Below are 12,221 nucleotides of genomic sequence, written 5' to 3' on the forward strand. Positions count from 1 at the left end.
TTAGGTCTCGCCCCGATCGGGCGGACTTCGCCCGATTGGGCCCGAGACTAATTGTCAGCTTCCGTATTTGCTTATTTTCTTCAAAATTTGGCTAACTCTTTTCCTTCAAACCTGAATAAAACTCATATAACTCATTAAATTCCCTCATCTCTCCTCTCATAAGAAAAAAAGGAAAGAAAAACTAGTATAAAAAGCATTAAAAATATGGGTTGCCTTCCGCAAAGCGCTGGTTTATCTAGGTCCCGCACGACCTTCTTACCAAGTACAACAGCTAGGACCCTTGGCCTAACGCTTGATCGGGTGGTTTCTCACCCGGTCTAGCGGTGTTTCGACTACGAAGCAACTTCTTAACATACCCTGTGGGACGCCAAATCACCTTATCTGGTGGATCCTCCTTGACATGGACTGGGAGATCTTCAATGCTACGCACTAAAGATCCTTCTTTGATCGAGGGTTGCTTCAAATTGTCATTGCATTCAACACTTGCAACTTGATCTGGCGAAACACTCACCGTAGGCTCAAATCGCACAACTTGCTTGATCGGTTCCACCTTTTCATCCTCGAAACCAAAACCAACAGTATAAAGTGCTCTTTTTATTGCATCGACTTCCTTCTTCCATTTGCCTATCTCATCTGAAAGGGATGCAACACAAGATACCGCCTCCAAGGGATCTTTTTCAAAAGCTTGGGGCTTGTTAGAATAATTCTCAACCACATTAACACTGAAACATTTCTCCTCAGTCGTGGATTTTTTAGGGGCATTATTCAGATTAAAAACAATTTTATCATCCCCCACTGATAATGTTAACTTACCACTTCTCACATCTATGATTGCTCCTGCAGTGTTAAGGAATGGTCTACCCAAAATAATTGGGGTTTGCACATCCTCAGCCATAATAAGAACAACAAAATCAACAGGTATATAAAATTTACCTACTCTAATGGGGACATCCTCTAAAACACCTAAGGGGTATTTGAAAGAACGGTCGGCCATTTGTAGAGTAATATTAGTAGCTTTTAATTTACCCATATTCAACTTAGAACAGACAGATAATGGCATGACGCTAACACTAGCACCCAAATCACATAATGCATTATCAATCAAGAGATTGCCAATATGACAAGGGATGGAAAAGCTACCCGGACCTTTTAGTTTAGGTGGAGACTTATTTTGAAGTACGACACTACACTCTGCAGTGAAAGCTACTGTCTCTACCTCACTAATAGACCTTTTCCTCGTCAATATTTCCTTCATAAATTTTGCATACGAGGGGATTTGTGTGATTAATTCAGTAAAGGGAACTGTTACCTTCAAATCTTTTACCAACTCCAGGAACTTACCAAACTGCTTATCCAAGTTTGTCTTCACTTGACGATTGGGGAATGGAAGTTTGATAATTGGCTTTGGAGCATTATTACTCTTGTCTGGAGTAGCCACCTTCTCTGGAGTTGTAACCTGTAATGTAGAATTAGATATGTTAGTATTATCCTTTAGCCCTGCAGGGCTATCAACTACATTGTTTGGTTTAACGGAATCAAGATTAGCATTATCTAATAAAACAGGTTCATCAACTCTGGGCATAGAGGGCCCTTCATAGTTTGAACCACTCCTTAGAGTAATTGCAAATGCTTGATCCGTAGGCCGGGTTGGCTGCGCGGGCAGAGCTCCCTGTTGACGGGCTTGTAGAGTAGCGGAGAGTTGCACAATTTGATTATCTACAATTTTATTGTGCGCTAGAATTTGATCAATTGTCGCATCTCTACTCTCCATGTGCTTTTGCATATTAACCAACATTGCTCTAATTTCCGCCAGAGAAGGGTCGGAAGATGAGGGGGTTTGTTGTGGTTGGTTCTTCTGGCTAGCATTGGGATGATAATATTTCTGCTGCTGTGGCGCTTGTGGTTCTTGTGGTGGTGGATTTTGAACATTAGTGCTCCGGTAGGAAAGGTACGGATGATTCCGATACCCAGGATTGTAGGTGTTGGAGTATGGGTTATTCTGCTTATAAGCTTGAAAAGCATTAACTTGCTCCACGGAACTCCTGTAATCTTGCTCCCAATGACCTATAATACCACAATTTTCACAGAAAGCCTCATTAAAATTATTATTAATTGCAGAAACATTAGCCACATTAGCAGTGCTTTGATTATCTAATTTTTGGCAAATAGAAGTTAGTTGAGCTTGCAAAAAGGATACAGAGTCGACACTATGCTTCCCCTTGTTAGCAAATCCTCTAGGATTCCCATATTGGGAATTGTGTATCGCCATGTCTTCAATAACCTGACTTGCATCATCAATATTAAGGTTCATAAATCTCCCGCTAGCTGTAGAGTCTAAAATTATTCTAGAGGAATTTCCATTGCCGTTATAAAAGGCTTGGATTAACTGCCATTGCGCTAAATTATGGTGAGGGCATTCTCTTCGTAATTCCTTGAACCTCTCCCAAGCCTCATATAAAGACTCATCGGCTTCTTGGGCAAAGTTCTGAATCGCACTTCGTAGTACTGCTGTTCTCTCTGCAGGATAATACTTGTTATAGAAATTCAAAACAAGAGTTTCCCAGTCAGTTATACCAAGTGTAGTTCTATTTAAGCCATTAAACCACAATTTAGATTTTCCAGTTAAAGAGAAGGGAAAGAGAATCTCCCTGATTTGGTCTTGAGTGACCCCGACTTGCCTGATGGTGTTGCAATATTGACAATAGTCGGCAATGTGAAGATTTGGGTCTTCACCCTTGGCTCCACTGAATTGCTTCCTCTCTTGATTTCAAATTGAACCCCATCAAGAGCCGGAGTGGGGGTGAGGTGTGGAAAATCCGTAAGCTTTGGTTGTGAATAATCACTAAGCTTCTTTGGAGTCGTCATCTCTGATTCTGCGTCTGATGATGTCTCTAAATCGCTGGAATCAAGTGGAGGATCTCAGGATCGAATGGGATGTAACCTGATCTGGAACACCTGGGCATAAACAAAAACTAGAAGCAAATATGAGATTTGTCTCAGAGAACTAACGCTCTCTGAGACAAAAGGGAAATAATCTAGACTACAAAAACAATCAGAAATAAAAATAAAACCGTTTCCCCGGCAACGGCGCCAAATTTTGACAGGGTAGAGTCGTATCCCCTAATCAAAAGTAATACCTAAATCCTCTAACTAATGAAGATAGGGAAGTAGGGTCGAATCCACAGAGAAACGAGTCTTTCTATTCCTAATTAACTAATATAATCTAGATTATTAGGTAACCAATATTTATATGTGAATAATAAGCTAAACTACGGAGATCAAGAATAAGGGGAAAACAATATATAAAAGGATCTAGGGCATAGGTTCACCAATAAATAATACTCCAGGGTAAAACATAGTAATCAATCATTGACATTGCATAAATAACACGATTAACAGGCTCTCGCAATTTATTAATCACCATAGATCTAACAGGCTCTCGCAATTTACTAAATCTAGGTTCTAATTGAAAATAGCCTTTAATATCAAATTAACATCTGCTCGATTCATCAATTCAATATTGCTACACTTTTACAAGCCGCAATTGTAAAACGTCTTTGAAACAATTCAATAAGAAATTATCATGCAATACCAATAATCAATAATAGTCAATCATCAATGCATCAATTAACCACATTGTAAAGGGCTTTCGCTACGTATTACAATCACAGAATTAATCTACCGGTATTAAATCTCATCTCTCGAATCTCGACTTAACCATTTATAAATTAATCTGCCTATTGAAACTAGACCTAAACATTAATTCTCATCTGTCGAATCTCGAATCAATATTGTTAAACTCATGCATAAAAGATCTGCGCAAATCTAGTCACATAGCATTAAATCAATCAATAGGAAATTAATCTAGCATTGATAATTAACAACAATAAATTACCCTTTCATATTATTTATGGATCCCTATAAACCCTAGAAATAAAACTACTCACACAAGGTAAAAACTAAACTAATCAAAGCAATAAAATAATTCATGATGGAAGGAGATAAAATAAATAACTAAGATTAAGAGAAGATAAATCGTTACCAAAATAAATCTGGAATTAAAGGAAGAATTAAGGACAAAAGTTTAGAGAGAATTTAAGAGAGAGAAAAATACTAAGTAGAGAGAGAAAGTCTAAGAAAGGAGGTGATCTAATAATTCCTTACAAAAACGTATTTAAACGTTTTCTAAAACAATAATTAAAACTAAACTTAATCAGGTCTTCCAGAAACGCGCGCCCGATCGGGCGAAGGGCCGACCGATCGGGCGCGCCTTTTTCTTCGCTTTCTTCCCAAGCAGCCTCGCACGATCGTGCGCGCCTTAGCACGCTCAGCACAATGGTCATGCCGCGCCCGATCGTGCTAGAGGTAGCCCGATCGGACGGTTGCTTCTCCTTGAGGCTTGGACTTCGATTGGGCTAGATTTCTCGGCTCAATCCGGATTTCCTCTCGGGTCTCAAATACTTGGTCCATATGCCTCGGGATCCCAATTACCGATCCCTTAATCACCGGCTCTCACCGATCCTGGGCTCCAAAAGTGGTCGTGTCCTTCCAGCTTCCGTAGTTGATCCATAAAGCCCTGGAAAATGCTCCAAGAATGCAATTTCCTGTAGAATACAACTAAAACTACGAAAACACTAGAACACACAAATTAGTAATAAAAGTGGCTCTAAAGAGCCAAAAACACTACTAATAACGACTAAGGGACGGGGGTAAAACACTATATAAAATGGACATATCAGCTCTAAAGAATGTTTATGTGCTCCAAGCTAGAAATGCATATGAGATGGCACAAGAAAAAGCATTTTGGTGATGATGATAATGGGATTATGAGACACCCAAGAGATTCGAAATCGTGGAAGTCTTTAGATGAGCTATATCCAGACTTTGCTGCGGATGCACGTAATGTACGCCTGGCTTTAGCTAGTGATGGGTTTAATCCTGCGGCGAATATGAGTAGTAGATATAACATATGGCCAGTGATGTTAGTACCTTATAATTTACCTCCTTGGATGTGCATGAAAAGTGACAACATGATGTTATCATTATTAATTCCTGGCCCTAAATCTCCTGGAAATGACATAGATGTATTTTTGCAACCTCTGATAGATGAATTAAAGAAGCTATGGGATACTGGGGTACAAACTTTTGATTCCCATTCTAAGGAGACATTTAATATGCGAGCAGTGCTAATGTGGATAATAAGTGATTATCCTACATATGCCAATCTTTCTGGCTGGAGCACTAAAGGAGCCATGGCTTATCCTAATTGCCACAAAGATACAAATTCTGAATGGTTGAAACATGGACACAAATGGTGTTATATGTGTCATCGTGTATTTTTAGAACCCGATCACAGTTGGAGGCTTAATAAGAGATTCTTTGGTAAGAAAGTTGAAAGGCGCCCACCACCTAATTCATTGTCGGGGCATGATGCTTTAGAGCAGCTACATGGATAACCAAATGTGGAGTTTGGAAAAGATGATAAAGGAAAACGGAAGAGAGGCGAAAGATATATTGTTCACTAGTGGAAAAAGATAAGCTTTTTTTTTTAATTGCCTTATTGGAGACATCTATTAGTTCGACATAACTTAGATGTAATGCATGTGGAAAAAAATGTATGTGAAAATATACTAGGCACGTTGCTTGACTTAACGGGAAAGAACAAAGACACCTTAAGCTCTCGGTTGGATTTAGAGTCCATGAAAATGCATGATGATCTTCGACCGAAGAAAGTAGGGAACAAATATGAAATTCCACGAGCCCCTTTCAACTTGACCCTAAATGAAAGGAGGAAAATAGTCACATTTTTTTTATCGAAATTGGCTTTTCCGGATGGCTATTCATCTAACATTTTTCGATGTGCTTCTTTTCAAGATGGAAAACTCTTAGGAATGAAAACTCATGATTTTCACGTTTTCATGCAAGATTTGCTAACCCCGACTTTTCAAGGTGTCTTAGATGAAAAAGTTTTAAAACCTTTAAGAGAGCTTAGTTTATTTTTTAAGCAGCTATGTGCTAAGACCTTAAAGGTAGTAGACTTAGAACAAATGGAAGCAAATATAGCTATCACATTATGCAAGCTAGAACGTATATTTGTTCCAGCTTTTTTTTTGATGTGATGATTCATCTTCCCATACACTTAGCTAGTGAAGCAAAATTGGTTGGCCTGTACATTATCGTTGGATGTATCGATTTGAAAGGTACAATATGTTTTTTTTATCTAAATGGCTAAATATAAAAGTATATGTTATTACACTAATTTCAGTTTTTATTATTAGAGCTATGCGGCCATTTAAATATTTTGTGAGGAATAAAGCTCACCCTGAAGGATCAATTGCTGAGGGGTATATTCAAAAAGAATTTTTGACATTATGTGCCAGATATCTTTCTAAGATTGAAACTCAGTTCAATCGTTTAGATCGAAATGAGGACATGCACGATCCACAACATTATAGTCTTTCAATTTTTTTGTACCACTGGCAAGCCCCTAGGGAAGGCAAATTTGAAGCAATTGAGTATTGAAGATTGGAGAAAAGCTCAATTGTATGTTTTGCAGAATTGTGAAGAAGTGGAACCTTTTTTTGAGTAAGTACATAAAATAATAATATATAATTATGAAATAATATGTTGCTAACTATTTTTTTAGTGAATATGAGAACAATATAGGGCATCAAGACGTTGAATTCTGCAAGTGGTTTAAGAATAGAGTAAGATAGTGTTTTACTTTTTAATATATTATTACATTAAATCTAACACGTATATTCATTTTTTTTAAAAAAAATTACCTTTAAAAACAAGGTTACACAACTTTGGGATGATAAGGATGACCGAGTTTCAGAAGAATTATTGTGCTTAGCACGAGGTCCAATGAAGAGAGTTTTGACTTTTGATGGATATGTTATTAACGGGTTTAGATTTCACACTAAAAAGCGGCAAAGAAATAGAAAAACCCAAAATAGTGGTGTTATTGTGAAAGGGGATGTAGAGAGTAGAGGGAAGGACTTTTACGGGACATTAGAAGAGGTTTTTTTTGCTAGAGTATGATGCCTTGCAAAACCAAACAAGTCCTAAATTGGTATTATTCAAGTGTAAGTGGTTTGATGTATTTAGTGACGCAAGAGGGATAAAAAAGGACAAATTTGGATCTACACTTGTCAATGTTTCTCGTAGATTGCAAACTAATGAGCCTTTTGCATTAGCTTCTCAAATTGAACAAGTTTTCTATATCTCATCTCATGCCAATAAACATTGGAAATATGTTATTAAAGCCAACCCACGGAATTTTTTGGATTTCCCTGACGAAGACAATGAACAAAATGAATCACTATGGAATTCTATGGAAGAAGGGGCAACCAGCCTTAGAAGAATTTGTTGCACTAAGTGATGAGGAAATCACAATGGTTAGGGATGATGTTGAACCAGAGTTGGTTGATGCTGAAGTCATCTTAGAAGCTACTAACAATGTTGCTCTGGAGAATGAATATGAGGAAGAAGAAGAAAGTGAAGAATATAGTGAAGATGGTCTGGACACTCTAGACATAGATAGCGTGCATGAGTTGGATGAGGATCTTGAAGATAAAGAATTTGAAAGCGATAGTTCTGAAGATTCAACCTCTTAGTTTTTGGTAACTGGTGTTTTCTAAATTAAAGGATGAAAATGAGTCACTTAATCTCATGTTTCTCTATATTTATAATGTATTGTATTTATATCATTGCAGTTACCAAGCACAAGTGAAGATTGTTGCATTTTTAGGCGCTACAACCATCTACTATCAAATCTTTTAGTTCGTATTTAGTGATTTGCAAAACTAATTTTTTTTATTAGGGGTTTTAGATAACTTTTTTAATACATTAGTGGTTTGAATTTATTTTATTAGCAAATTGTTGATTGTTTATGATTATTATAACAAGCATATTGTTAATGCCTATTTTAGTAACTGAATTGATGATATTTTAATTTTTCATTACTAATGTCTTGCATAAGAAATTCTTATAGGAAAATTATGGTATTCCAGCAAGTACAACTAAATGCAGGGCATCAACGTAAGACAAGACAAGTGACGAATGCAATGCAACAACTAAGTCATCAACAACACAATGGGCAGCATGAACATCAGAATGTGGAGCAATAAAACCAACAAAATGTTCCAGGGCAACAACAAAATGTGCAGCAGCAACAACAACAAAATGCTCAACAACAGCAGCAAAATGAGACACAACAACATGACGAAGAAGCATCAACCAATGAACAAGCTACTATGACTAATTTGACATATCGGGAGAAACGAAGGCTTGAACAAGCTAAACTTTGACTTAAATTTCCTGATCGTAAGCGGCGTGGGCCTACTAGGGTTAAGAAATATGCAAGTAGAGTGTGGAATTCTAATTCTGAAGAAAAGATTAAGATCAATTTCATGGATGAGCTTCGACGTGTGGTTGGCGAAAAGGCTGATGAATTCATATGTGATTGTAGCAATTGGGTGAAAGAATTTTGTCCCCTTAAATCTTTGTATGTTTTATAACTAACAAGATTTTTTAATATATGATCCTAAAGTTATATTTCATGACTCTTTCTATACATTCATGACAGAAATTGGTCTAAGATGGATTCAGGTGTAAAAGAAAGGTTATATAAAAAGATCAGGGTAAGTTTTAAGTATGTAACACCAGAAAATGTATGATAGAATTGAGTATGCATGGATATTCATTTAAATTCAAGTTTGATAACTATTTTATGGATTATGCTTATTGGTAGAGTAAATATGATTTACCTGATATGGTTGCTGGTGCTAATGTTACTGAAGCGTTGAGCTTTCAGCGCTCCATGTTGTACAAACATTGGAGATTTAGGATTAAAGAGCAATACTTTAGAAACAAGTCAGTTATAAATGCTATAAACAGTAGACATGATACTATTGACGCTAACCAATGGACATGGCTAGTTTGTGAGTATTGGAATGATGAGAAGCAAAAGGTAAAATTCTATTTAATTTTTTTTACTTAATCGTTAATTGAGGTTATATTTCCTTATTAAAAATGAGTGCTTTTCTTATTTTCTTGTGGCTTGTAGCGTATTAGTAAAGTTAACACGGAAAATAAGCTTAAGCAAACTGAAACTCCTACAAATGGTGCAAAGTCTACCGCAAGAATTTTTCATGAATTGGTACGACTTCTATATTTTTGCATTGATTTATATAATAATTTGTTTAAAGTGGTGCATGTCTGCTTTTGTAAAATCTTAGAAAATTTTTATAAACTAACTTAGGCTTAATGGAAAATGAATTATTTCATGGTAGATCAGTTCTGCTAGATTTTGGATTGTTACTATTATTTGAGCACTTATCACATTTCATTGTATAATTTGTCATTTCTTATCAACAATGCAAATGAATGTGCAACAAATCAATGTAGTCAAGACCATGAAGGATCATCTGATAATCCTCTTGAAACTCAGCAGGATACTCTGTACATCACCTTATTTGAGAAAACTAAAAAGTACTTAATGTTCCCTTGGTAGTTTTTTTTAGTATCTTTTTATATAAGTTTTTTTTAATTATATAATAGATTGAATTGAGTTGTTTCTTGTTGTGCGTGAATTAATATGCTAGGCATAAAGATAGGGGATTTGAACCTAATGCTGAAAAAGACTATGAAGCACTTAGAAACCTTCATGAAAAAAGAAGTGGAGGAGCATGGTGAAGATACACTAAGTGTCAAAGCATCATACATGGAGGTTTTCAAACCAGAGTCTGGATATGTTAAGGGACTTGGTCCTGGAGCTCATCCACCAAAGAAAAGAAGAGTTGAAGGAGAAACTGATGAAGTTAGAGTGGCATTATCAGTTGAGATTCAACAATTAAAAGAGGATGTCGCAACACGTGAAGGTGCTCTTGTATCTCAAATTAAATCTCTGAAGGAATCTAATGAAGAGCTTAAAACCTCAAATCCTCAAATGAAGAGCTTATAGCATCAAATGATGAGCTTAAAGCGATTGTATCTAGAATCAACATAGAAGCTCAAAAACGTGAAAAGAAGCTCAGAGACGATATGATGAAAATGTTTGAACAACTTAGGTATGACACTTTCTCATCTTCTATTTGAGATATATATTTTTAGTTATAATAAAAACAATATGTTGCTGCATGTTGTTGTTGTCATGGTTCTTGGTAGTGTCTAGTAGCTTTTTATAAAGTTTATGAAGCAAGCATACTGAATATTTGGATGGAGTATGCAGTCAAATAGAATTCACTTCTATAAACCTGTAACATACGTTCTTCATCAGACCTTTTGTGGGCTCTTTCAGGTGATGACTCTCTGTCTGCTATGTCTATGGTGTCTATCATCATCCCCATCACTCTCTGTCTCTGTAGAGCCTGATTGTTTATGTAGTTTTGAGCTTTTTCTTACATCCTTTTTAGCACGTGTCTTATCCTTTTATGGAGGCTGCTTCATTTTTCTTTGCAGTGACATATTTATCTTTATACCTATTAAATTCATCATGATTCTTTTCTCCATAAGGACTCTTTCCCACATCAGATTTGTCAACTTTATTGTGGCGACATTCACAAGCTGACTCTGCAACTCCGTTCTGCCTACTTTAGCTTATATTCTTGTGTTTATGGTATCTGTCACTTACTCCTCCCTCTGCAGCCACGCCTTTGGAAGAAGTAGCATCAACTTTTATACTTTTGTTGTCTTGGTCTATAAACAATCTCTCTCTTGCCCTCTTTTTTTAGCTTCTCTTTATGGCAGCTACATATCCCTGACCATCAGTGCTCCCCTCTGATATATCAAAACGAGAATCTTGACAGGTTCTTCTTTCTTCTTGCATCTCCCTGCCATCTCTTCTGTGCAGATTGTGCCTTCCGCGCCTTCTCCTGTAACCATCGTCCTCATCAGATAAGGCTTAGAACATAAGACTAGAGCCACAACCACTTCTGCAGTACCTTAAAGATTATATAGAGTTCTCCTTATATGCATAAATGGTGTATTCGTTAATCAAACATTCCAAAATGTGATTATATAGAGTTCGATTTGAAAAAATGCTAGTTATTACTATAGGATTTATCTAGTGATATGTGAAAACCAAGAACCCTTAAACATTTTTTAAGAGGTCCACACGCTGAGTGCTAAGATTGTGAATGCATATGATGTACATATTTAACAAACTCCTGTCATAATTTCAATGCATTTGCGAGCTTAATGGAGGAATAAAGGGAGCTAATTTAGTTTTGAGAGTGATGGGCAAAAAACGTCGTTAGTATGCATGGATGGTAAATTACCATTGGTAATATAGAAGAAAATTATTCTTAATACTTGTTTCGGGGTTTTCTGATGTCCTGCAGGAGAGTTACAATTCCGAGACTGGAACCGGACGCCTGTACCTGCAAAATAACGGAGACTCCTGAGAGCTCCGCCTCCAACGGTCAAGTTAGTACCTGATTAAGGAGTAATTAATACGGAAATTAAAGTAATAAGATCTCTCTAGGTGAGAGTGTTTAATGTTGGTAATCTGCTTTGTTAGCGAGATTAGCCGGTTATTAGTGTTCGGTAATGTTTCTGTTCTTCTCTGTTCTTCAGGTGAGATTAATTGCTTGATCCCTTTAATGAGGATTAGTTAAGTATTTATAGTCTTGAGAAGCGTGCCACTCTCTAGGTTTAGGGTAAACCTAGGGCTGACCGGGCCTCTAGATAGGATTGGGCCTTGTTGGCCGGTTTTCCCATTTGGCATGGGTGGACACGTGGCGTGTCTCAATTGGTCCGTAAAGGACGTATCTGTGATTGACACGTGGCAGGCTCCTATTGGCCTACGTGAAGGACACGTGGCGGAACCTGGTTGGTCCACTTGTCAGACGGTGATTGGTGGATAAAAATCCCCTAATCATTTGCCCCTCACAGGTGGCACGTGACTGGTCACGTGTCGCCTGTGACAGGTGTCGCACGGTGACAGGCGACGGCCTGCTACAGGTGTCACCTTATGAATGGCCGAGAGATTTTCCCGCCCAAATTTTGAATTTGGAAGCGACCCTTCGCCTTCTCACTTTGCCTATATAAGGAAGTGCTGACTTCGGTCATTTTCACATTTGAGAACTTTGCGAGAACATTCGGACCCCTGAACCTGCTCTGACATTTCAGACCTTTTCTGCCTACCGCCTGTTCTGACAAGCCGACTGCACCGGATTTCCAGAACCTCATCAACCGTCACTCGTTCAGGTAACTCA

Source organism: Chenopodium quinoa, unplaced genomic scaffold (assembly GCF_001683475.1).
Source record: "Chenopodium quinoa cultivar QQ74 unplaced genomic scaffold, ASM168347v1, whole genome shotgun sequence".
In the NCBI taxonomy this organism is placed as follows: domain Eukaryota; kingdom Viridiplantae; phylum Streptophyta; class Magnoliopsida; order Caryophyllales; family Amaranthaceae; genus Chenopodium; species Chenopodium quinoa.